The sequence below is a fragment of the Gorilla gorilla genome, chromosome 12, assembly GCF_029281585.2.
Source record: "Gorilla gorilla gorilla isolate KB3781 chromosome 12, NHGRI_mGorGor1-v2.1_pri, whole genome shotgun sequence".
In the NCBI taxonomy this organism is placed as follows: domain Eukaryota; kingdom Metazoa; phylum Chordata; class Mammalia; order Primates; family Hominidae; genus Gorilla; species Gorilla gorilla.
The window spans coordinates 16,376,672-16,401,838 of NC_073236.2; positions in this window are offsets into that span (position 1 = coordinate 16,376,672).

Genomic DNA, 25,167 nt, shown 5'->3' on the forward strand with positions numbered 1-25,167 from the left:
ATGGAATGGAATGGAATTCAATGGAATGGAATGGAATGGAATGGAATGGAATTCTATGGAATGGAATGGAATCGAATGGAATCGAATGGAATCGAATGGAATCGAATGGAATGGAATGGAATAGAATGGAATCAACCCGAGTAGAACGGAATGGAATGGAATGGAATGGAATGGAATCGAATCGAATCGAATGGAATCGAATGGAATGGAATGGAATAGAATGGAATCAACCCGAGTAGAATGGAATGGAATGGAATGGAAGGGAATGGAATGGAATGGAACGGAATGGAATTCAAATGGAATGGAATGGAATGGAATGGAATGGAATTGAATGGAATGGAATGGAATTTAATGGAATGGAATGGAATGGAACGCAATGGAATTCTATGGAATGGAATGGAATGGAATTCAATGGAATGGAATGGAATGGAATGGAATGGAATGGAATGGAACGGAATTCAATGGAATGGAATGGAACGGAATGGAATTCTATGGAATGGAATGGAATGGAATGGAATGGAATTCAATGGAATGGAATGGAATGGAATGGAATGGAATGGAATTCAATGGAATGGAATGGAATGGAATGGAATTCAATGGAATGGAATGGAATGGAATCGAATGGAATCGAATGGAATCGAATGGAATCGAATGGAAAGGAATGGAATAGAATGGAATCAACCCGAGTAGAACGGAACGGAACGCAACGGAGCGGAACGGGACGGAACGGAACGGAATGGAATGGAATGGAACGGAATTCCATGGAATGGAATGGAATGGAATGGAATTCAATGGAATGGAATGGAATGGAATGGAATGGAATGGAATGGAATGGAATTCAATGGAATGGAATGGAATGGAATGGAATGGAATGGAATGGAATGGAATGGAATGGAATGGAATGGAATAGAATGGAATCAACCCGAGTAGAACGGAACGGAACACAACGGAACGGAACGGAACGCAACGGAACGGAACGGAACGGAACGGAATGGAATGGAATGGAACGGAATTCAATGGAATGGAATGGAATGGAATGGAATTCTATGGATTGGAATGGAATGGAATGGAATGGAATTCCATGGAATGGAATGGAATGGAATGGAATTCAATGGAATGGAATGGAATGGAATGGAATGGAATGGAATGGAATGGAATGGAATTCTATGGAATGGAATGGAGTGGAATCGAATGGAATCGAATGGAATCGAATGCAATCGAATGGGATCGAATGGACTGGAATGGAATAGAATGGAATCAACCCGAGTAGAACGGAGCGGAACGCAACGGAAGGGAACGGAACAGAACGGAACAGAACGGAATGGAATGGAGTGGAATGGAACGGAATTCAATGGAATGGAATGGAACGGAATGGAATTCAATGGAATGGAATGGAATGGAATGGAATGGAATGGAATGGAATGGAATGGAATTCCATGGAATGGAATGGAATGGAATGGAATGGAATGGAATTCAATGGAATGGAATGGAATGGAATGGAATGGAATGGAATGGAATTCCATGGAATGGAATGGAATGGAATGGAATGGAATGGAATGGAATTCAATGGAATGGAATTCCATGGAATGGAATGGAATGGAATGGAATCGAATGGAATCGAATGGAATCGAATGGAATCGAATGGAATGGAATGGAATAGAATGCAATCAACCCGAGTAGAATGGAATGGAATGGAATGGAATGGAATGGAATGGAATGGAATGGAATGGAGTGGAATGGAATGGAATGGAATGGAACGGAATTCTATGGAATGGAATGGAATGGAATGGAATGGAATTGAGTGCAATGCAATGCAATGGAATGCAATGGAATGGAAAGGAATGGAATGGAATGGAATGGAATCTACCCGAGTAGAACGGAATGGAATGGAATTGAATGGAATGTAACCGAGTAGAACGGAACGGAATGGAATGGAATGGAATGGAATGGAATGCAATGGAATGGAATGGAATGGAATGGAATGGAATGGAATGGAATGGAATGGACACCAGTAGAATGGAATGGAATGGAATGGAATGGAATGGAATGGAATGGAATGGAATGGAATCTACCCGAATAGAACGGAATGGAACTAAATGGAATGGAATGGAATGGACAGGAGCAGAACGGAATGGAATGCAATGGAATGGAATGGAATGTACCCGAGCAGAACGGAATGGAATGAAATGGAAATGGAAAGGGAATGGAAATGGAACGGGAATGGAAATGGAACGGGAACGGAAATGGAACGGGAATGGAAATGGAACGGGAACGGAAACGGAACGAGAACGGAAATGGAACGGGAACGGAAACGGAACGGGAACGGAAATGGAACGGGAATGGTAACGGAACAGGAATGGAAATGGAACGGGAATGGAAAAGGAACGGGAATGGAAATGGATCGGGAATGGAAATGGAACGGGAATGGTAATGGAACGGGAATGGAAATGGAAGGGGAATGGAAAAGAAAAGGGAATGGAAATGGAACGGGAATGGAAATGGAATGGGAATGGAAATGGAATGGAATGGAATGGAATGGAATGGAATGGAATGTACCGGAGTGGAGTGGAGTGGAGTGGAGTAGAGTGCACTGGAAGGGAATGGAATGGAATGGAATGGAATGGAACGGAACGGAATGTACCCGAGAAGCACGGAATGGAATGGAATGGAATGGAATGGAATGGAATGGAATGTACCGGAGTGGAGTGGAGTGGAATGGAGTGGAGTGGAGTGGTGTGGAGTGGAATGGAATGGAATGGAATGGAATGGAATGGAATGGAATGCAATGGAATGCAATGGAATGGAAAGGAATGGAATGGAATGCAATGGAATGGAATGGAATGGAATGGAATGGAATGGAATGGACAACAGTAGAATGGAATGGAATGGAATGGAATGGAATGGAATGGAATGGAATTCAATGGAATGGAATGGAATGGAATGGAATTCAATGGAATGGAATGGAATGGAATGGAATTCAATGGAATGGAATGGAATGGAATGGAATTCTATGGAATGGAATGGAATCGAATGGAATCGAATGGAATCGAATGGAATCGAATGGAATGGAATGGAATAGAATGGAATCAACCCGAGTAGAACGGAATGGAATGGAATGGAATGGAATGGAATCGAATCGAATCGAATGGAATCGAATGGAATGGAATGGAATAGAATGGAATCAACCCGAGTAGAATGGAATGGAATGGAATGGAAGGGAATGGAATGGAATGGAACGGAATGGAATTCAAATGGAATGGAATGGAATGGAATGGAATGGAATTGAATGGAATGGAATGGAATTTAATGGAATGGAATGGAATGGAACGGAATGGAATTCTATGGAATGGAATGGAATGGAATTCAATGGAATGGAATGGAATGGAATGGAATGGAATGGAATGGAATGGAACGGAATTCAATGGAATGGAATGGAACGGAATGGAATTCTATGGAATGGAATGGAATGGAATGGAATGGAATTCAATGGAATGGAATGGAATGGAATGGAATGGAATGGAATTCAATGGAATGGAATGGAATGGAATGGAATTCAATGGAATGGAATGGAATGGAATCGAATGGAATCGAATGGAATCGAATGGAATCGAATGGAAAGGAATGGAATAGAATGGAATCAACCCGAGTAGAACGGAACGGAACGCAACGGAGCGGAACGGGACGGAACGGAACGGAATGGAATGGAATGGAACGGAATTCCATGGAATGGAATGGAATGGAATGGAATTCAATGGAATGGAATGGAATGGAATGGAATGGAATGGAATGGAATGGAATGGAATTCAATGGAATGGAATGGAATGGAATGGAATGGAATGGAATGGAATGGAATGGAATGGAATGGAATGGATTGGAATGGAATGGAATAGAATGGAATCAACCCGAGTAGAACGGAACGGAACACAACGGAACGGAACGGAACGCAACGGAACGGAACGGAACGGAACGGAATGGAATGGAATGGAACGGAATTCAATGGAATGGAATGGAATGGAATGGAATTCTATGGATTGGAATGGAATGGAATGGAATGGAATTCCATGGAATGGAATGGAATGGAATGGAATTCAATGGAATGGAATGGAATGGAATGGAATGGAATGGAATGGAATGGAATTCTATGGAATGGAATGGAGTGGAATCGAATGGAATCGAATGGAATCGAATGCAATCGAATGGGATCGAATGGACTGGAATGGAATAGAATGGAATCAACCCGAGTAGAACGGAGCGGAACGCAACGGAAGGGAACGGAACAGAACGGAACAGAACGGAATGGAATGGAGTGGAATGGAACGGAATTCAATGGAATGGAATGGAACGGAATGGAATTCAATGGAATGGAATGGAATGGAATGGAATGGAATGGAATGGAATGGAATTCCATGGAATGGAATGGAATGGAATGGAATGGAATGGAATGGAATGGAATGGAATTCAATGGAATGGAATGGAATGGAATGGAATGGAATTGAGTGCAATGCAATGCAATGGAATGCAATGGAATGGAAAGGAATGGAATGGAATGGAATGGAATCTACCCGAGTAGAACGGAATGGAATGGAATTGAATGGAATGTAACCGAGTAGAACGGAACGGAATGGAATGGAATGGAATGGAATGGAATGCAATGGAATGGAATGGAATGGAATGGAATGGAATGGAATGGAATGGAATGGAATGGAATGGACACCAGTAGAATGGAATGGAATGGAATGGAATGGAATGGAATGGAATGGAATGGAATCTACCCGAATAGAACGGAATGGAACTAAATGGAATGGAATGGAATGGACAGGAGCAGAACGGAATGGAATGCAATGGAATGGAATGGAATGTACCCGAGCAGAACGGAATGGAATGAAATGGAAATGGAAAGGGAATGGAAATGGAACGGGAATGGAAATGGAACGGGAACGGAAATGGAACGGGAATGGAAATGGAACGGGAACGGAAACGGAACGAAAACGGAAATGGAACGGGAACGGAAACGGAACGGGAACGGAAATGGAACGGGAATGGTAACGGAACAGGAATGGAAATGGAACGGGAATGGAAAAGGAACGGGAATGGAAATGGATCGGGAATGGAAATGGAACGGGAATGGTAATGGAACGGGAATGGAAATGGAAGGGGAATGGAAAAGAAACGGGAATGGAAATGGAACGGGAATGGAAATGGAATGGGAATGGAAATGGAATGGAATGGAATGGAATGGAATGGAATGGAATGTACCGGAGTGGAGTGGAGTGGAGTGGAGTAGAGTGCACTGGAAGGGAATGGAATGGAATGGAATGGAATGGAACGGAACGGAATGTACCCTAGAAGCACGGAATGGAATGGAATGGAATGGAATGGAATGGAATGGAATGTACCGGAGTGGAGTGGAGTGGAATGGAGTGGAGTGGAGTGGTGTGGAGTGGAATGGAATGGAATGGAATGGAATGGAATGGAATGGAATGCAATGGAATGCAATGGAATGGAAAGGAATGGAATGGAATGCAATGGAATGGAATGGAATGGAATGGAATGGAATGGAATGGACAACAGTAGAATGGAATGGAATGGAATGGAATGGAATGGAATGGAATGGAATGGAATTCAATGGAATGGAATGGAATGGAATGGAATTCAATGGAATGGAATGGAATGGAATGGAATTCAATGGAATGGAATGGAATGGAATGGAATTCTATGGAATGGAATGGAATCGAATGGAATCGAATGGAATCGAATGGAATCGAATGGAATGGAATGGAATAGAATGGAATCAACCCGAGTAGAACGGAATGGAATGGAATGGAATGGAATGGAATCGAATCGAATCGAATGGAATCGAATGGAATGGAATGGAATAGAATGGAATCAACCCGAGTAGAATGGAATGGAATGGAATGGAAGGGAATGGAATGGAATGGAACGGAATGGAATTCAAATGGAATGGAATGGAATGGAATGGAATGGAATTGAATGGAATGGAATGGAATTTAATGGAATGGAATGGAATGGAACGGAATGGAATTCTATGGAATGGAATGGAATGGAATTCAATGGAATGGAATGGAATGGAATGGAATGGAATGGAATGGAATGGAACGGAATTCAATGGAATGGAATGGAACGGAATGGAATTCTATGGAATGGAATGGAATGGAATGGAATGGAATTCAATGGAATGGAATGGAATGGAATGGAATTCAATGGAATGGAATGGAATGGAATGGAATTCAATGGAATGGAATGGAATGGAATCGAATGGAATAGAATGGAATCGAATGGAATCGAATGGAAAGGAATGGAATAGAATGGAATCAACCCGAGTAGAACGGAACGGAACGCAACGGAGCGGAACGGGACGGAACGGAACGGAATGGAATGGAATGGAACGGAATTCCATGGAATGGAATGGAATGGAATGGAATTCAATGGAATGGAATGGAATGGAATGGAATGGAATGGAATGGAATTCAATGGAATGGAATGGAATGGAATGGAATGGAATGGAATGGAATGGAATGGAATGGATTGGAATGGAATGGAATAGAATGGAATCAACCCGAGTAGAACGGAACGGAACACAACGGAACGGAACGGAACGCAACGGAACGGAACGGAACGGAACGGAATGGAATGGAATGGAACGGAATTCAATGGAATGGAATGGAATGGAATGGAATTCTATGGATTGGAATGGAATGGAATGGAATGGAATTCCATGGAATGGAATGGAATGGAATGGAATTCAATGGAATGGAATGGAATGGAATGGAATGGAATGGAATGGAATGGAATTCTATGGAATGGAATGGAGTGGAATCGAATGGAATCGAATGGAATCGAATGCAATCGAATGGGATCGAATGGACTGGAATGGAATAGAATGGAATCAACCCGAGTAGAACGGAGCGGAACGCAACGGAAGGGAACGGAACAGAACGGAACAGAACGGAATGGAATGGAGTGGAATGGAACGGAATTCAATGGAATGGAATGGAACGGAATGGAATTCAATGGAATGGAATGGAATGGAATGGAATGGAATGGAATGGAATGGAATGGAATTCCATGGAATGGAATGGAATGGAATGGAATGGAATGGAATTCAATGGAATGGAATGGAATGGAATGGAATGGAATGGAATGGAATGGAATTCCATGGAATGGAATGGAATGGAATGGAATGGAATGGAATTCAATGGAATGGAATTGAATGGAATGGAATGGAATGGAATCGAATGGAATCGAATGGAATCGAATGGAATCGAATGGAATGGAATGGAATAGAATGCAATCAACCCGAGTAGAATGGAATGGAATGGAATGGAATGGAATGGAATGGAATGGAATGGAATGGAATGGAATGGAGTGGAATGGAATGGAATGGAATGGAACGGAATTCTATGGAATGGAATGGAATGGAATGGAATGGAATTGAGTGCAATGCAATGCAATGGAATGCAATGGAATGGAAAGGAATGGAATGGAATGGAATGGAATCTACCCGAGTAGAACGGAATGGAATGGAATTGAATGGAATGTAACCGAGTAGAACGGAACGGAATGGAATGGAATGGAATGGAATGGAATGGAATGCAATGGAATGGAATGGAATGGAATGGAATGGAATGGAATGGAATGGAATGGAATGGACACCAGTAGAATGGAATGGAATGGAATGGAATGGAATGGAATGGAATGGAATGGAATGGAATGGAATCTACCCGAATAGAACGGAATGGAACTAAATGGAATGGAATGGAATGGACAGGAGCAGAACGGAATGGAATGCAATGGAATGGAATGGAATGTACCCGAGCAGAACGGAATGGAATGAAATGGAAATGGAAAGGGAATGGAAATGGAACGGGAATGGAAATGGAACGGGAACGGAAATGGAACGGGAATGGAAATGGAACGGGAACGGAAACGGAACGAAAACGGAAATGGAACGGGAACGGAAACGGAACGGGAACGGAAATGGAACGGGAATGGTAACGGAACAGGAATGGAAATGGAACGGGAATGGAAAAGGAACGGGAATGGAAATGGATCGGGAATGGAAATGGAACGGGAATGGTAATGGAACGGGAATGGAAATGGAAGGGGAATGGAAAAGAAACGGGAATGGAAATGGAACGGGAATGGAAATGGAATGGGAATGGAAATGGAATGGAATGGAATGGAATGGAATGGAATGGAATGGAATGTACCGGAGTGGAGTGGAGTGGAGTGGAGTAGAGTGCACTGGAAGGGAATGGAATGGAATGGAATGGAATGGAACGGAACGGAATGTACCCGAGAAGCACGGAATGGAATGGAATGGAATGGAATGGAATGGAATGGAATGTACCGGAGTGGAGTGGAGTGGAATGGAGTGGAGTGGAGTGGTGTGGAGTGGAATGGAATGGAATGGAATGGAATGGAATGGAATGGAATGCAATGGAATGCAATGGAATGGAAAGGAATGGAATGGAATGCAATGGAATGGAATGGAATGGAATGGAATGGAATGGAATGGACAACAGTAGAATGGAATGGAATGGAATGGAATGGAATGGAATGGAATGGAATGGAATTCAATGGAATGGAATGGAATGGAATGGAATTCAATGGAATGGAATGGAATGGAATGGAATTCAATGGAATGGAATGGAATGGAATGGAATTCTATGGAATGGAATGGAATCGAATGGAATCGAATGGAATCGAATGGAATCGAATGGAATGGAATGGAATAGAATGGAATCAACCCGAGTAGAACGGAATGGAATGGAATGGAATGGAATGGAATCGAATCGAATCGAATGGAATCGAATGGAATGGAATGGAATAGAATGGAATCAACCCGAGTAGAATGGAATGGAATGGAATGGAAGGGAATGGAATGGAATGGAACGGAATGGAATTCAAATGGAATGGAATGGAATGGAATGGAATGGAATTGAATGGAATGGAATGGAATTTAATGGAATGGAATGGAATGGAACGGAATGGAATTCTATGGAATGGAATGGAATGGAATTCAATGGAATGGAATGGAATGGAATGGAATGGAATGGAATGGAATGGAACGGAATTCAATGGAATGGAATGGAACGGAATGGAACTCTATGGAATGGAATGGAATGGAATGGAATGGAATTCAATGGAATGGAATGGAATGGAATGGAATTCAATGGAATGGAATGGAATGGAATGGAATTCAATGGAATGGAATGGAATGGAATCGAATGGAATCGAATGGAATCGAATGGAATCGAATGGAAAGGAATGGAATAGAATGGAATCAACCCGAGTAGAACGGAACGGAACGCAACGGAGCGGAACGGGACGGAACGGAACGGAATGGAATGGAATGGAACGGAATTCCATGGAATGGAATGGAATGGAATGGAATTCAATGGAATGGAATGGAATGGAATGGAATGGAATGGAATGGAATTCAATGGAATGGAATGGAATGGAATGGAATGGAATGGAATGGAATGGAATGGAATGGAATGGAATGGAATGGATTGGAATGGAATGGAATAGAATGGAATCAACCCGAGTAGAACGGAACGGAACACAACGGAACGGAACGGAACGCAACGGAACGGAACGGAACGGAACGGAATGGAATGGAATGGAACGGAATTCAATGGAATGGAATGGAATGGAATGGAATTCTATGTATTGGAATGGAATGGAATGGAATGGAATTCCATGGAATGGAATGGAATGGAATGGAATTCAATGGAATGGAATGGAATGGAATGGAATGGAATGGAATGGAATGGAATTCTATGGAATGGAATGGAGTGGAATCGAATGGAATCGAATGGAATCGAATGCAATCGAATGGGATCGAATGGACTGGAATGGAATAGAATGGAATCAACCCGAGTAGAACGGAGCGGAACGCAACGGAAGGGAACGGAACAGAACGGAACAGAACGGAATGGAATGGAGTGGAATGGAACGGAATTCAATGGAATGGAATGGAACGGAATGGAATTCAATGGAATGGAATGGAATGGAATGGAATGGAATGGAATGGAATGGAATGGAATTCCATGGAATGGAATGGAATGGAATGGAATGGAATGGAATGGAATTCAATGGAATGGAATGGAATGGAATGGAATGGAATGGAATGGAATTCCATGGAATGGAATGGAATGGAATGGAATGGAATGGAATTCAATGGAATGGAATGGAATGGAATGGAATGGAATGGAATGGAATCGAATGGAATCGAATGGAATCGAATGGAATGGAATGGAATAGAATGCAATCAACCCGAGTAGAATGGAATGGAATGGAATGGAATGGAATGGAATGGAATGGAATGGAATGGAATGGAGTGGAATGGAATGGAATGGAATGGAACGGAATTCTATGGAATGGAATGGAATGGAATGGAATGGAATTGAGTGCAATGCAATGCAATGGAATGCAATGGAATGGAAAGGAATGGAATGGAATGGAATGGAATCTACCCGAGTAGAACGGAATGGAATGGAATTGAATGGAATGTAACCGAGTAGAACGGAACGGAATGGAATGGAATGGAATGGAATGGAATGCAATGGAATGGAATGGAATGGAATGGAATGGAATGGAATGGAATGGAATGGAATGGAATGGACACCAGTAGAATGGAATGGAATGGAATGGAATGGAATGGAATGGAATGGAATGGAATGGAATCTACCCGAATAGAACGGAATGGAACTAAATGGAATGGAATGGAATGGACAGGAGCAGAACGGAATGGAATGCAATGGAATGGAATGGAATGTACCCGAGCAGAACGGAATGGAATGAAATGGAAATGGAAAGGGAATGGAAATGGAACGGGAATGGAAATGGAACGGGAACGGAAATGGAACGGGAATGGAAATGGAACGGGAACGGAAACGGAACGAAAACGGAAATGGAACGGGAACGGAAACGGAACGGGAACGGAAATGGAACGGGAATGGTAACGGAACAGGAATGGAAATGGAACGGGAATGGAAAAGGAACGGGAATGGAAATGGATCGGGAATGGAAATGGAACGGGAATGGTAATGGAACGGGAATGGAAATGGAAGGGGAATGGAAAAGAAACGGGAATGGAAATGGAACGGGAATGGAAATGGAATGGGAATGGAAATGGAATGGAATGGAATGGAATGGAATGGAATGGAATGTACCGGAGTGGAGTGGAGTGGAGTGGAGTAGAGTGCACTGGAAGGGAATGGAATGGAATGGAATGGAATGGAACGGAACGGAATGTACCCGAGAAGCACGGAATGGAATGGAATGGAATGGAATGTACCGGAGTGGAGTGGAGTGGAATGGGGTGGAGTGGAGTGGTGTGGAGTGGAATGGAATGGAATGGAATGGAATGGAATGGAATGGAATGCAATGGAATGCAATGGAATGGAAAGGAATGGAATGGAATGCAATGGAATGGAATGGAATGGAATGGAATGGAATGGAATGGACAACAGTAGAATGGAATGGAATGGAATGGAATGGAATGGAATGGAATGGAATGGAATGGAATGGAATTCAATGGAATGGAATGGAATGGAATGGAATTCAATGGAATGGAATGGAATGGAATGGAATTCAATGGAATGGAATGGAATGGAATGGAATTCTATGGAATGGAATGGAATCGAATGGAATCGAATGGAATCGAATGGAATCGAATGGAATGGAATGGAATAGAATGGAATCAACCCGAGTAGAACGGAATGGAATGGAATGGAATGGAATGGAATCGAATCGAATCGAATGGAATCGAATGGAATGGAATGGAATAGAATGGAATCAACCCGAGTAGAATGGAATGGAATGGAATGGAAGGGAATGGAATGGAATGGAACGGAATGGAATTCAAATGGAATGGAATGGAATGGAATGGAATGGAATTGAATGGAATGGAATGGAACTTAATGGAATGGAATGGAATGGAACGGAATGGAATTCTATGGAATGGAATGGAATGGAATTCAATGGAATGGAATGGAATGGAATGGAATGGAATGGAATGGAATGGAATTGAACGGAATTCAATGGAATGGAATGGAACGGAATGGAATTCTATGGAATGGAATGGAATGGAATGGAATGGAATTCAATGGAATGGAATGGAATGGAATGGAATGGAATGGAATTCAATGGAATGGAATGGAATGGAATGGAATTCAATGGAATGGAATGGAATGGAATCGAATGGAATCGAATGGAATCGAATGGAATCGAATGGAAAGGAATGGAATAGAATGGAATCAACCCGAGTAGAACGGAACGGAACGCAACGGAGCGGAACGGGACGGAACGGAACGGAATGGAATGGAATGGAACGGAATTCCATGGAATGGAATGGAATGGAATGGAATTCAATGGAATGGAATGGAATGGAATGGAATGGAATGGAATGGAATTCAATGGAATGGAATGGAATGGAATGGAATGGAATGGAATGGAATGGAATGGAATGGAATGGAATGGAATGGAATGGATTGGAATGGAATGGAATAGAATGGAATCAACCCGAGTAGAACGGAACGGAACACAACGGAACGGAACGGAACGCAACGGAACGGAACGGAACGGAACGGAATGGAATGGAATGGAACGGAATTCAATGGAATGGAATGGAATGGAATGGAATTCTATGGATTGGAATGGAATGGAATGGAATGGAATTCCATGGAATGGAATGGAATGGAATGGAATTCAATGGAATGGAATGGAATGGAATGGAATGGAATGGAATGGAATGGAATTCTATGGAATGGAATGGAGTGGAATCGAATGGAATCGAATGGAATCGAATGCAATCGAATGGGATCGAATGGACTGGAATGGAATAGAATGGAATCAACCCGAGTAGAACGGAGCGGAACGCAACGGAAGGGAACGGAACAGAACGGAACAGAACGGAATGGAATGGAGTGGAATGGAACGGAATTCAATGGAATGGAATGGAACGGAATGGAATTCAATGGAATGGAATGGAATGGAATGGAATGGAATGGAATGGAATGGAATTCCATGGAATGGAATGGAATGGAATGGAATGGAATGGAATTCCATGGAATGGAATGGAATGGAATGGAATGGAATGGAATGGAATTCAATGGAATGGAATGGAATGGAATGGAATGGAATGGAATTCCATGGAATGGAATGGAATGGAATGGAATGGAATGGAATTCAATGGAATGGAATGGAATGGAATGGAATGGAATGGAATCGAATGGAATCGAATGGAATCGAATGGAATCGAATGGAATGGAATGGAATAGAATGCAATCAACCCGAGTAGAATGGAATGGAATGGAATGGAATGGAATGGAATGGAATGGAATGGAATGGAGTGGAATGGAATGGAATGGAATGGAACGGAATTCTATGGAATGGAATGGAATGGAATGGAATGGAATGGAATTGAGTGCAATGCAATGCAATGGAATGCAATGGAATGGAAAGGAATGGAATGGAATGGAATGGAATCTACCCGAGTAGAACGGAATGGAATGGAATTGAATGGAATGTAACCGAGTAGAACGGAACGGAATGGAATGGAATGGAATGGAATGGAATGCAATGGAATGGAATGGAATGGAATGGAATGGAATGGAATGGAATGGAATGGAATGGACACCAGTAGAATGGAATGGAATGGAATGGAATGGAATGGAATGGAATGGAATGGAATGGAATGGAATCTACCCGAATAGAACGGAATGGAACTAAATGGAATGGAATGGAATGGACAGGAGCAGAACGGAATGGAATGCAATGGAATGGAACGGAATGTACCCGAGCAGAACGGAATGGAATGAAATGGAAATGGAAAGGGAATGGAAATGGAACGGGAATGGAAATGGAACGGGAACGGAAATGGAACGGGAATGGAAATGGAACGGGAACGGAAACGGAACGAAAACGGAAATGGAACGGGAACGGAAACGGAACGGGAACGGAAATGGAACGGGAATGGAAAAGGAACGGGAATGGAAATGGATCGGGAATGGAAATGGAACGGGAATGGTAATGGAACGGGAATGGAAATGGAAGGGGAATGGAAAAGAAACGGGAATGGAAATGGAACGGGAATGGAAATGGAACGGGAATGGTAATGGAACGGGAATGGAAATGGAAGGGGAATGGAAAAGAAACGGGAATGGAAATGGAACGGGAATGGAAATGGAATGGGAATGGAAATGGAATGGAATGGAATGGAATGGAATGGAATGGAATGTACCGGAGTGGAGTGGAGTGGAGTGGAGTAGAGTGCACTGGAAGGGAATGGAATGGAATGGAATGGAATGGAACGGAACGGAATGTACCCGAGAAGCACGGAATGGAATGGAATGGAATGGAATGGAATGGAATGGAATGGAATGGAATGTACCGGAGTGGAGTGGAGTGGAATGGAGTGGAGTGGAGTGGTGTGGAGTGGAATGGAATGGAATGGAATGGAATGGAATGGAATGGAATGCAATGGAATGCAATGGAATGGAAAGGAATGGAATGGAATGCAATGGAATGGAATGGAATGGAATGGAATGGAATGGAATGGACAACAGTAGAATGGAATGGAATGGAATGGAATGGAATGGAATGGAATGGAATGGAATGGAATTCAATGGAATGGAATGGAATGGAATGGAATTCAATGGAATGGAATGGAATGGAATGGAATTCAATGGAATGGAATGGAATGGAATGGAATTCTATGTAATGGAATGGAGTGGAATCGAATGGAATCGAATGGAATCGAATGGAATGGAATGGAATAGAATGGAATCAACCCGAGTAGAACGGAACGGAACGCAACGGAACGGAACGGAACGGAACGGGACGGAACGGAACGGAATGGAATGGAATGGAACGGAATTCCATGGAATGGATTGGAATGGAATGGAATTCAATGGAATGGAATGGAATTCAATGGAATGGAATGGAATGGATTGGAATGGAATGGAATAGAATGGAATCATCCCGAGTAGAACGGAACGGAACACAACGGAATGGAACGGAACGCAACGGAACGGAACGGAACGGAACGGAACGGAATGGAATGGAATGGAACGGAATTCAATGGAATGGAATGGAATGGAATGGAATTCTATGGAATGGAATGGAATGGAATGGAATGGAATTCCATGGAATGGAATGGAATGGAATGGAATGGAATGGAATGGAATTCAATGGAATGGAATGGAGTGGAATGGAATGGAATCGAATGGAATTGAATGGAATCGAATGGAATCAAATGGGATCGAATGGAATGGAATGGAATAGAATGGAATCAACCCGAGTAGAACGGAATGGAATGGAATGGAATGGAATGGGATGGAATGGAATGGAATGGAATGGAATGGAATGGAATGGAATTCAATGGAATGGAATGGAATGGAATGGAATGGAATGGAATGGAATGGAATTCAATGGAATGGAATGGATTGGAATCGAATGGAATGGAATGTACCAAAGTAGAACGGAATGGAATGGAATGGAATGGAATGGAATGGAATGGAATGGAATGTACACGAGTAGAACGGAATGGAATGGAATGGAATGGATTGGAATGGAATGGAATGGAATGGAATGGAATGTAACCGAGGAGAACGGAATGGAATGTAATTGAATGGAATGTAACCGAGTTGAACGGAACGGAATGCAATGGAATGGAATGGAATGGAATGGAATGGAATGGAATTGAGTGCAATGCAATGCAATGGAATGCAATGGAATGGAATGGAATGGAATGGAATAGACACCAGTAGAATGGAATGGAATGGAATGGAATGGAATGGAATGGAATGGAATGGAATGGAATGGAATCTACCCGAGTAGAACGGAATGGAACGGAATGGAATGGAATGGAATGGACAGGAGCAGAACGGAATGGAATGCAATGGAATGGAATGGAATGTACCCGAGCAGAATGGAATGGAATGAAATGGAAATGGAAAGGGAATGGAAATGGAACGGGAATGGAAATGGAAAGGGAACGGAAATGCAACGGGAATGGAAATGGAACGGGAACGGAAACGGAACGAGAACGGAAATGGAACGGGAACGGAAACGGAACGGGAACGGAAATGGAACGGGAATGGTAACGGAACGGGAATGGAAATGGAACGGGAATGGAAATGGAACGGGAATGGAAATGGATCGGGAATGGAAATGGAACGGGAAAGGTAATGGAACTGGAATGGAAATGGAACGGGAATGGAAAAGAAACGGGAATGGAAATGGAACGGGAATGGAAATGGAATGGGAATGGAAATGGAATGGAATGGAATGGAATGGAATGGAATGGAATGGAATGTACCGGAGTGGAGTGGAGTGGAGTGGAGTGGAGTAGAGTGCACTGAAACGGAATGGAATGGAATGGAATGGAATGGAATGGAACGGAACGGAATGTACCCGAGAAGCACGGAATGGAATGGAATGGAATGGAATGGAATGGAATGGAATGTACCGGAGTGGAGTGGAGTGGAATGGAGTGGAGTGGAGTGGAGTGGAGTGGAATGGAATGGAATGGAATGGAATGGAATGGAATGGAATGCAATGGAATGCAATGGAATGGAAAGGAAAGGAATGGAATGGAATGGAATGGAATGGAATGGAATGGACACCAGTAGAATGGAATGGAATGGAATGGAATGGAATGGAATGGAATGGAATGGAATTCAATGGAATGGAATGGAATGGAATGGAATTCAATGGAATGGAATGGAATGGAATGGAATTCAATGGAATGGAATGGAATGGAATGGAATTCAATGGAATGGAATGGAATGGAATGGAATGGAATGGAATGGAGTGGAATCGAATGGAATCGAATGGAATCGAATGGAATGGAATGGAATAGAATGGAATCAACCCGAGTAGAACGGAACGGAACGCAACGGAACGGAACGGAACGGAACGGGACGGAACGGAACGGAATGGAATGGAATGGAACGGAATTCCATGGAATGGAATGGAATGGAATGGAATTCAATGGAATGGAATGGAATGGAATGGAATGGAACGGAACGGAATGGAATGGAATGGAATGGAATGGATTGGAAAGGAATGGAATAGAATGGAATCAACACGAGTAGAACGGAACGGAACACAACGGAACGGAACGGAACGCAACGGAACGGAACGGAACGGAACGGAAAGGAATGGAATGGAATGGAACGGAATTCAATGGAATGGAATGGAATAGAATGGAATTCTATGGATTGGAATGGAATGGAATGGAATGGAATTCCATGGAATGGAATGGAATGGAATGGAATTCCATGGAATGGAATGGAATGGAATGGAATGGAATGGAATGGAATGGAATGGAATGGAATGGAATTGTATGGAATGGAATGGAGTGGAATCGAATGGAATCGAATGGAATCGAATGCAATCGAATGGGATCGAATGGACTGGAATGGAATAGAATGGAATCAACCCGAGTAGAACGGAGCGGAACGCAACGGAAGGGAACGGAACGGAACGGAACGGAATGGAATGGAGTGGAATGGAACGGAATTCAATGGAATGGAATGGAACGGAATGGAATTCTATGGAATGGAATGGAATGGAATGGAATGGAATGGAATGGAATGGAATGGAATTCAATGGAATGGAATGGAATGGAATGGAATGGAATTCAATGGAATGGAATGGAATGGAATGGAATGGAATGGAATGGAATGGAATGGATTGGAATGGAATGGAATTCAAATGGAATGGAATGGAATGGAATGGAATGGAATGGAATGGAATGGAATTCAAATGGAATGGAATGGAATGGAATGGAATGGAATGGAATGGAATGGAATGGAATGCAATGGAATGGAATGGAATGGAATGGAATGGAATTCAATGGAATGGAATGGAATGGAATCGAATGGAATCGAGTGGAATCGAATGGAATGGAATGGAATAGAATGCAATCAACCCGAGTAGAATGGAATGGAATGGAATGGAATGGAATGGAATGGAATGGAATGGAATAGAATGGAATGGAATGGAATGGAATGGAATTCAAATGGAATGGAATGGAATGGAATGGAATGGAATGGAATGGAATGGAATGGAACGGAATTCCATGGAATGGAATGGAATGGAATTCAATGGAATGGAATGGAATGGAATGGAATGGAATTCTATGGAATGGAATGGAATGGAATGGAATGGAATTCAATGGAATGGAATGGAATGGAATGGATTGGAATGGAATTCAATGGAATGGAATGGAATGGAGTGGAACGGAATGGAATTCAATGGAATGGAATGGAATGGAATCGAATGGAATCGAATGGAATCAATTGGTATCGAATGGAATGGAATGGAATGGAATGGAATAGAATGGAATCATCCCGAGTAGAACAGAACGGCACGCAACGGAACGGAATGGAATGGAACGGGACGGAACGGAACGGAATGGAATGGAATGGAACGGAATTCAATGGAATGGAATGGAATGGAATGGAATTCTATGGAATGGAATGGAGTGGAATCGAATGGAATCGAATGGAATCGAATGGAATCGAATGGGATCGAATGGACTGGAATGGAATAGAATGGAATCAACCCGAGTAGAACGGAGCGGAACGCAACGGAAGGGAACGGAACGCAACGGAACGGAACGGAATGGAATGGAGTGGAATGGAACGGAATTCAATGGAATGGAATGGAACGGAATGGAATTCAATGGAATGGAATGGAATGGAATGGAATGGAATGGAATGGAATGGAATTCAATGGAATGGAATTGAATGGAATGGAATGGAATTCAATGGAATGGAATGGAATGGAATGGAATGGAATGGAATCGAATGGAATCGAATGGAATCGAATGGAATCGAATGGAATGGAATGGAATAGAATGCAATCAACCCGAGTAGAATGGAATGGAATGGAATGGAATGGAATGGAATGGAATGGAATGGAATGGAATGGAATGGAATGGAACGGAATTCTATAAAATGGAATGGAATGGAATGGAATGGAATTGAGTGCAATGCAATGCAATGGAATGCAATGGAATGGAAAGGAATGGAATGGAATGGAATGGAATCTACCCGAGTAGAACGGAATGGAATGGAATGGAATGGAATGTAACCGAGTAGAACGGAACGGAATGGAATGGAATGGAATGGAATGGAATGCAATGGAATGGAATGGAATGGAATGGAATGGAATGGAATGGACACCAGTAGAATGGAATGGAATGGAATGGAATGGAATGGAATGGAATCTACCCGAGTAGAACGGAATGGAACGGAATGGAATGGAATGGAATGGACAGGAGCAGAACGGAATGGAATGCAATGGAATGGAATGGAATGTACCCGAGCAGAACGGAATGGAATGAAATGGAAATGGAAAGGGAATGGAAATGGAACGGGAATGGAAATGGAACGGGAACGGAAATGGAACGGGAATGGAAATGGAACGGGAACGGAAACGGAACGAGAACGGAAATGGAACGGGAATGGAAACGGAACGGGAACGGAAATGGAACGGGAATGGTAACGGAACAGGAATGGAAATGGAACGGGAATGGAAAAGGAACGGGAATGGAAATGGATCGGGAATGGAAATGGAACGGGAATGGTAATGGAACGGGAATGGAAATGGAACGGGAATGGAAAAGAAACGGGAATGGAAATGGAACGGGAATGGAAATGGAATGGAAATGGAAATGGAATGGAATGGAATGGAATGGAATGGAATGGAATGTACCGGAGTGGAGTGGAGTGGAGTGGAGTAGAGTGCACTGGAACGGAATGGAATGGAATGGAATGGAATGGAACGGAACGGAATGTACCCGAGAAGCACGGAATGGAATGGAATGGAATGGAATGGAATGGAATGGAATGGAATGGAATGGAATGGAATGTACCGGAGTGGAGTGGAGTGGAATGGAGTGGAGTGGAGTGGTGTGGAGTGGAATGGAATGGAATGGAATGGAATGGAATGGAATGGAATGGAATGCAATGGAATGCAATGGAATGGAAAGGAATGGAATGGAATGGAATGGAATGGAATGGAATGGAATGGAATGGACAACAGTAGAATGGAATGGAATGGAATGGAATGGAATGGAATGGAATGGAATGGAATGGAATGGAATTCAATGGAATGGAATGGAATGGAATGGAATTCAATGGAATGGAATGGAATGGAATGGAATTCAATGGAATGGAATGGAATGGAATGGAATTCTATGGAATGGAATGGAGTGGAATCGAATGGAATCGAATGGAATCGAATGGAATGGAATGGAATAGAATGGAATCAACCCGAGTAGAACGGAACGGAACGCAACGGAACGGAACGGAACGGAACGGGACGGAACGGAACGGAATGGAATGGAATGGAACGGAATTCCATGGAATGGATTGGAATGGAATGGAATTCAATGGCATGGAATGGAATGGAATGGAATGGAATGGAATGGAATGGAATTGAATTCAATGGAATGGAATGGAATGGAATGGAATGGAATGGAATGGAATGGAATTCAATGGAATGGAATGGAATGGATTGGAATGGAATGGAATAGAATGGAATCATCCCGAGTAGAACGGAACGGAACACAACGGAACGGAACGGAACGCAACGGAACGGAACGGAACGGAACGGAACGGAATGGAATGGAATGGAACGGAATTCAATGGAATGGAATGGAATGGAACGGAATTCAATGGAATGGAATGGAATGGAATTCCATGGAATGGAATGGAATGGAATGGAATTCAATGGAATGGAATGGAACGGAATGGAATTCAATGGAATGGAATGGAATGGAATTCAATGGAATGGAATGGAATGGAATGGAATGGAATGGAATTCAATGGAATGGAATGGAGTGGAATGGAATGGAATCGAATGGAATTGAATGGAATCGAATGGAATCAAATGGGATCGAATGGAATGGAATGGAATAGAATGGAATCAACCCGAGTAGAACGGAATGGAATGGAATGGAATGGAATGGGATGGAATGGAATGGAATGGAATGGAATGGAATTCAATGGAATGGAATGGAATGGAATGGAATGGAATGGAATGGAATGGAATGGAATGGAATTCTATGGAATGGAATGGAACGGAATGGAATTCAATGGAATGGAATGGAATGGAATTCAATGGAATGGAATGGAATGGAATGGAATGGAATGGAATGGAATTCCATGGAAAGGAGTGGAATGGAATGGAATGGAATCGAATGGAATGGAATGTAATGGAATGGAATGGAATGGAATGGAATGGAATGGAATGGAATGTACCAAAGTAGAACGGAATGGAATGGAATGGAATGGAATGGAATGGAATGTACCAAAGTAGAACGGAATGGAATGGAATGGAATGGAATGGAATGGAATGGAATGGAATGTACCCGAGTAGAACGGAATGGAATGGAATGGAATGGATTGGAATGGAATGGAATGGAATGGAATGGAATGTAACCGAGTAGAACGGAATGGAATGTAATTCAATGGAATGTAACCGGGTTGAACGGAACGGAATGGAATGGAATGGAATGGAATGGAATGGAATGGAATGGAATTGAGTGCAATGCAATGCAATGGAATGCAATGGCATGGAAAGGAATGGAATGGAATGGAATGGAATCTACCCGAGTAGAACGGAATGGAATGGAATTGAATGGAATGTAACCGAGTAGAACGGAACGGAATGGAATGGAATGGAATGGAATGGAATGGAATGCAATGGAATGGAATGGAATGGAATGGAATGGAATGGAATGGAATGGAATGGACACCAGTAGAATGGAATGGAATGGAATGGAATGGAATGGAATGGAATGGAATGGAATGGAATGGAATCTACCCGAGTAGAACGGAATGGAACGGAATGGAATGGAATGGAATGGACAGGAGCAGAACGGAATGGAATGCAATGGAATGGAATGGAATGTACCCGAGCAGAACGGAATGGAATGAAATGGAAATGGAAAGGGAATGGAAATGGAACGGGAATGGAAATGGAACGGGAACGGAAATAGAACGGGAATGGAAATGGAACGGGAACGGAAACGGAACGAGAAGGGAAATGGAACGGGAACGGAAACGGAACGGGAACGGAAATGGAACGGGAATGGTAACGGAACAGGAATGGAAATGGAACGGGAATGGAAAAGGAACGGGAATGGAAATGGATCGGGAATGGAAATGGAACGGGAATGGTAATGGAACGGGAATGGAAATGGAACGGGAATGGAAAAGAAACGGGAATGGAAATGGAACGGGAATGGAAATGGAATGGGAATGGAAATGGAATGGAATGGAATGGAATGGAATGGAATGGAATGTACCGGAGTGGAGTGGAGTGGAGTGGAGTAGAGTGCACTGGAACGGAATGGAATGGAATGGAATGGAATGGAACGGAACGGAATGTACCCGAGAAGCACGGAATGGAATGGAATGGAATGGAATGGAATGGAATGGAATGGAATGGAATGGAATGTACCGGAGTGGAGTGGAGTGGAATGGAGTGGAGTGGAGTGGTGTGGAGTGGAATGGAATGGAATGGAATGGAATGGAATGGAATGGAATGGAATGGAATGCAATGGAATGCAATGGAATGGAAAGGAATGGAATGGAATGGAATGGAATGGAATGGAATGGAATGGAATGGAATGGAATGGACAACAGTAGAATGGAATGGAATGGAATGGAATGGAATGGAATGGAATGGAATGGAATGGAATGGAATTCAATGGAATCGAATGGAATGGAATGGAATTCAATGGAATGGAATGGAATGGAATGGAATTCAATGGAATGGAATGGAGTTCTATGGAATGGAATGGAGTGGAATCGAATGGAATCGAATGGAATCGAATGGAATGGAATGGAATAGAATGGAATCAACCCGAGTAGAACGGAACGGAACGCAACGGAACGGAACGGAACGGAACGGGACGGAACGGAATGGAATGGAATGGAATGGAACGGAATTCCATGGAATGGAATGGAATGGAATGGAATTCAATGGAATGGAATGGAATGGAATGGAATGGAATGGAATGGAATGGAATTCAATGGAATGGAATGGAATGGAATGGAATGGAATGGAATGGAATGGAATTCAATGGAATGGAATGGAATGGATTGGAATGGAATGGAATAGAATGGAATCAACCCGAGTAGAACGGAACGGAACACAACGGAACGGAACGGAACGCAACGGAACGGAACGGAACGGAACGGAACGGAATGGAATGGAATGGAACGGAATTCAATGGAATGGAATGGAATGGAATGGAATTCTATGGAATGGAATGGAATGGAATGGAATGGAATTCCATGGAATGGAATGGAATTCAATGGAATTCAATGGAATGGAATGCAATGGAATGGAATGGAATGGAATGGAATGGAATGGAATTCAATGGAATAGAATGGAATGGAATGGAATGGAAACGAATGGAATCGAATGGAATCGAATGGAATCTAATGGAATCGAATGGAATGGAATGGAATAGAATGGAATCAACCCGAGTAGAACGGAATGGAATGGAATGGAATGGAATGGAATGGAATGGAATGGAATGAAATGTTATGGAATGGAATGGAATGGAATTCAATGCAATTCAATTGAATGGAATGGAAGGGAATGGAATGGAGTGGAGTGGAGTGGAGTGGAGTGGAGTGGAATGGAATGGAGTGGAATGGAATGGAATGGAATGGAATGGAATGGAATGGAACGGAATTCAATTTAATGGAATGGAAGGGAGTGGAATGGAGTGGAGTGGAGTGGAGTGGAGTGCAGTGGAGTGTAATGGAATGGAGTGGAATGGAATGGAATGGAATGGAATGGAATGGAATGGAATGGAATGGAATGGAATTCAATGGAGTGGAATGGAATGGAATGGAATGGAATGGAATGGAATGGAATGGAATTCATTGCAATGGAATGGAATGGAATCGAATGGAGTCAAATGGAATGGAATGGAATAGAATGGAATCAACCCGAGTAGAACGGAACGGAACGCAACGGAACGGAACGGAACGGAACGGAACGGAATGTAATGGAATGGAATGGAATGGAATGGAATGGAGTGGAATGGAATGCAATGGAATGGAATGGAATGGAATGGAATGGAATGGAATGGAGTCGAATGGAATCGAATGGAATGGAATGGAATAGAATGGAATCAACCCGAGTAGAACGGTACGGAACGGAACGGAACGGAACGGAATGGAATGATCAACCCGTGTAGAATGGAATGGAATGGAATTGAATAGAATGGAATCAACCCTAGTTGAACGGAACGGAACGCAACGGAACGGAACGGAACGGGACGGAACGGAACGGAATGGAATGGAATGGAACGGAATTCAATTGAATGGAAAGGAATGGAATGGAATTCAATGGAATGGAATGGAATGGAATGGAATGGAATGGAATGGAATGGAATGGAATTGACACCAGTAGAATGGAATGGAATGGAATGGAATGGAATGGAATGGAATGGAATGGAATGGAATGGAATGGAATGGAATGGAATGGAATCTACCCGAGTAGAACGGAATGGAACGGAATGGAATGGAATGGAATGGACAGGAGCAGAACGGAATGGAATGCAATGGAATGGAATGGAATGTACCCGAGCAGAACGGAATGGAATGAAATGGAAATGGAAAGGGAATGGAAATGGAACGGGAATGGAAATGGAACGGGAACGGAAACGGAACGGGAATGGAAATGGAACGGGAACGGAAACGGAACGAGAACGGAAATGGAACGGGAACGGAAACGGAACGGGAACGGAAATGGAACGGGAATGGTAATGGAACGGGAATGGAAATGGAACGGGAATGGAAATGGAACGGGAATGGAAATGGATCGGGAATGGAAATGGAACGGGAATGGTAATGGAACTGGAATGGAAATGGAACGGGAATGGAAAAGAAACGGGAATGGAAATGGAACGGGAATGGAAATGGAATGGGAATGGAAATGGAATGGAATGGAATGGAATGGAATGTACCAGAAAGGAGTGGAGTGGAGTGGAGTGGAGTAGAGTGCACTGGAACGGAATGGAATGGAATGGAATGGAATGGAACGGAACGGAATGTACCCGAGAAGCACGGAATGGAATGGAATGGAATGGAATGG